The sequence below is a fragment of the Cricetulus griseus genome (genome assembly GCF_003668045.3).
Source record: "Cricetulus griseus strain 17A/GY chromosome 1 unlocalized genomic scaffold, alternate assembly CriGri-PICRH-1.0 chr1_0, whole genome shotgun sequence".
Classification (NCBI taxonomy): Eukaryota; Metazoa; Chordata; class Mammalia; order Rodentia; family Cricetidae; genus Cricetulus; species Cricetulus griseus.
The window spans coordinates 8,545,212-8,548,992 of record NW_023276806.1 but is presented as its reverse complement, the minus strand read 5'-3'; the positions used below and the strand labels follow the sequence as shown (position 1 = coordinate 8,548,992).

The window sequence follows — 3,781 nt, the reverse complement described above, 5'->3', positions numbered from 1 at the left end:
AAAATTCAGCTGTTTCTCTTCTTCAGGTGGGTCAATATTCTATAAAGATATTTTATATAGTATTGTTTTGATAAATTCATTATTGTTCTGGTAGGTTTTAGTTATTAATATTCTAGTATGCATAATGTTTAAAAGTCCCTCATGGTCAATTATGGAGTGTTTATTCTAAGAAGGCAGCAGTTTCTTGGAATCCATTGTTTTACAATTTATGAGTGTGTTTGGAAATCTATGTTTTAGACCTCCTTTGCCTCAGATGCCATATACTAAGCATGTATGAAGTAGGCTCTGAATTGTACAGAGTCACCTTTATTTGATAACACTGTCAATTTTACAGATGTCATGTTAAGGCTTTATGTGCATTGGTGGGGAAGAGACAGTTGACAAAGGATCCTTCAGGAATATGTCCACTATGGCTTGTTTGTGTGCAGCTCTTGACACAGAGTATAATCTAATTTGTGAAGATGTTTAGAGAAGCTGCAAGAACATTCTGGTCTATGCTCCAATTGTTAGCAACTCCTCTTCTCAGGACCTGTTAAACTTATTGTCCACTAAATTGAGTAACTGATGAAAGAATAGAGTGAGTGAACCACCAACAACTGATTTCACCACTCTGTCAGTGTGCCGGAGTGTGTGTGTCCTGTGGAAAGCGTATGTATGACCCTTGTTTAAATGTATCAGTTTATAGGATGCCTGTGCTCTCTCATGGACTCATAAGCTGAACATAAGTCTCGCACCACATATCCCTGTATCTTCTTTTCCAGAGACTCCTAGTCTTGGCAAGTTGCTCTCAGTAAGCAAAAGCTGTGACATAGTGGCTCGCCCTGCACAATTCCTTATGTAACAGATGAACATGAACAAGAGAACATTTATACTGAAACACTCATGAATTTTCAGCACATCTGTTGTTACTCTCCCCAAAGGATGCCTTCAGTTAGATCTATTTTTCCAGACATTATTTTCTGTTTTGCCAATCCACACAGTACCTTGATCTCACACGAAACCAATCAAGTTGCCTTTTATAACCTGTCTGCACCTGCTTCTGCAGGTGTGCAGAGAGAGGACACTTTCTGGGCAGAAGGAAAGAACTATCTGGGACTCATTGAATCAGTCATTTCCCCCTAGCAATCCAGCAGGCTGCTTTTAGGTGTCTTTCATGAAGTCCATCAGTGGGACTTTCTCTTCCCTATCAGCATGGCTGCAGTGACAGCAAGAGTGGCTGTTGTGATGTTTTTCTGGTGGGTTACTCAAGAGAACAGCTCTTTTAAAATAACTTCTAAAATTATTTTAGTCATAATATTTTGACTTTATAGATTTTACCAACTTAATACCCTATGTGATTTTTATGTATTGCTTTAATGAAAATCTTTGTCACTTCTGTTTTATCTTATAATACTCTGTGTGTTTGATTTTTGTTGTGTGTGTGCTTTCAGTGGTAACAGTAATAGTTATGTAGGGCTGGTTTTACTTGATCTCTATTCAATGTATTCATCCATGTCAGGTTCAAACAAAACCCACATGTACAGTAGCTCACAGTCCCCGCTGTCCAGAGGCTTGGCATGGTGTCCATGTGCCTCTGCCCTCTAGCTTACGCCAGCAGGATAGTATGTTTTTCTGGAGCCTGAATCATTATTCTACTGCCTTTAAAATATTGAAACATTTTGTAGCTATGCAGTCAACATTAACAACTTGACAAGTTTTTTGTTTTGTTTTGTTTTGTTTTTAAGGCCAAGGAAAATTTTGGAATTTGTGCTTAGAAAAATCCTCCAATATTTGGGGTGGCCCAATGTGCCTCATTGGGTTCTAGAGTATGGTTACATTTGCACCTGAGAAATGGAATGGTAGCTTTCTTGGGGGAGAGTAGATATCCCTTGGTATTCACAGAGCTATAGCTGTGGTTGCCATTTAATATCTGCCAGCCAAATTCAGCCCCAGTCAAGTACCAGTCAATTAGTGTGAAAAATTAAAAATTCAGGTCTAAGTTTTTTTTTGGTTCACATGCAGCTCATGGACACAAAATGTCACAACACACATAAATATTTTTATATCAGAGAAAGTTCTACTGAACAGCAAAAAAGAGACCCCAAAACTATGCAATTTCCTAGTTCCCCACTAAAACAAATCAATCCCAAAACTTGTAGTAGAGTAGTGAATCGATATTTTCAGCAAGAAAATTATTCATAAATCTTATTAAATGTTTTATTAAAATATACATATACAGTTTGGATTTTGAATTGTTAACAATAGTTTTTGATTAGCAAATTTACTCTTTGTTATGATCCTATAGCAAGTCTTTATATCACCAGCCCCCACATAACGACACTGAAACTTATTAATTATGAAAGCTCAGCCTTTAGCTTAGATTTGTCTCAACTAGCTCTTCTAACTTAGTAATTCTTTCACACTAATCTTCATTCTGCCACATGGTTTTACCTGTCTTCCATCTTCCACCTCCTATTTCCTCTCTGTGTCTATCTGGAGACTCTTCTCTGTCACCAGGATTCCTTCCAAACCTCTTCCTGCCTAGTCACTGGCCATTCATTTCTTCATTAAAACCAATCACAGTGACACATCTTCTCGATATACAACTACCCTACAACATGATCCTTGGATTATGAAGTTTCTTCCCAATACTCTTTTATTGAAGATGTGGATCCACAGCTGCTGGATCTAACATTGGAGGCTGTTTGGGTCACCAGGGCTTGGATATAACATGCAAATTGATTCATGGATTAGTTCTTAATTTGATGATGTTCTGGGGAGGTATCTGAACTAGGGGACGATCTGAGTGTGTTCTTGGAAGTGAGTATTTTGACATTTCTTCTTTCATTTTCGAGTTAACTTTACAGCCACTGTTATGTGTTTATTCTTCTTTTCGAGTCCTCTCTCAAGTCCACTCTCTTACACCTTTCCACAGGCCGAAGGCCAATGGATCCAGGCCAATCATGGAATACAGCTCTGAGCCAAACGAACCTTTCCTCCTGGAAGTTACTTATAGCAGGTAACGTGTCCCAATAGTAATAAAAAAAAAAAAGAAAAGAAAAACAAACAAATGAAAACCCCATGAAATGGTCACTAAGAAGTGGAGTCATTGCTCGGACTCCTTCTGACAATGTAATTTGGAAGCCTTTGGGAGAGCTTTGCAGCTAGTGTATGGAGCAGCATGGAAATGCAGATCTGAGAATCCCTAGAAGGCTAAGCAGAACTTCCTGGGAGATTTTGGTGGAATCTTGGAAGACCATCATGCCAACAGGAATGTAAGATTGTGCTTATGAAATTTCCAGTAAAAATTAGGGCTATTAGTAATGGATGAGAAATACTTACCTGGCATGGGAGGTACCATGTTCATGAAGGGGGGTTTTCCTAGGGCAAAGCTTACTCATTGAATTCCAGATATGCTGCCCCCTGTGATTTCCGCACATGTGGAAATCGAACTCCATCATTTTTGGTAATTAGGAACTGTGTTCATAATCTCCCTTAAAAGCCAAAGAAGGATGAATAAGAAACTCTGCAATTTATTTCTGCTAAATTCCTGTAAATGTTGTTCATACCACGATTGTAAATGTGATATACTCAGTTATCTGAAGGTGGAAAATGCAGTGTAGCCAATATGACCACTGTAGCTTTCATATACATAAGTGTCCCTGGCCCCAGTTATAGTGGGAATGGTCCTCTTCCTGCGGAAGAGTAGGGAAACTTGCATTTTGGCTAAAAATGGATCACTGTGCTTAATAATGGAATTACTATTGAGGAGTCTAGAGAAGTTGCCAGAGAGCTTTTCAGA

General features: G+C 38.6%; 1 non-coding gene across 1 annotated transcript; it reads left to right on the top strand.

Moving 5' to 3' along the window:
- Window positions 1-3,313: 3,313 nt before the first annotated feature.
- On the top strand, window positions 3,314-3,477 carry LOC113833514. Its single transcript, XR_003481331.1, has one exon. It is a non-coding gene; the product is annotated as a U1 spliceosomal RNA (small nuclear RNA).
- The last annotated feature ends 304 nt before the right edge of the window (window positions 3,478-3,781 follow it).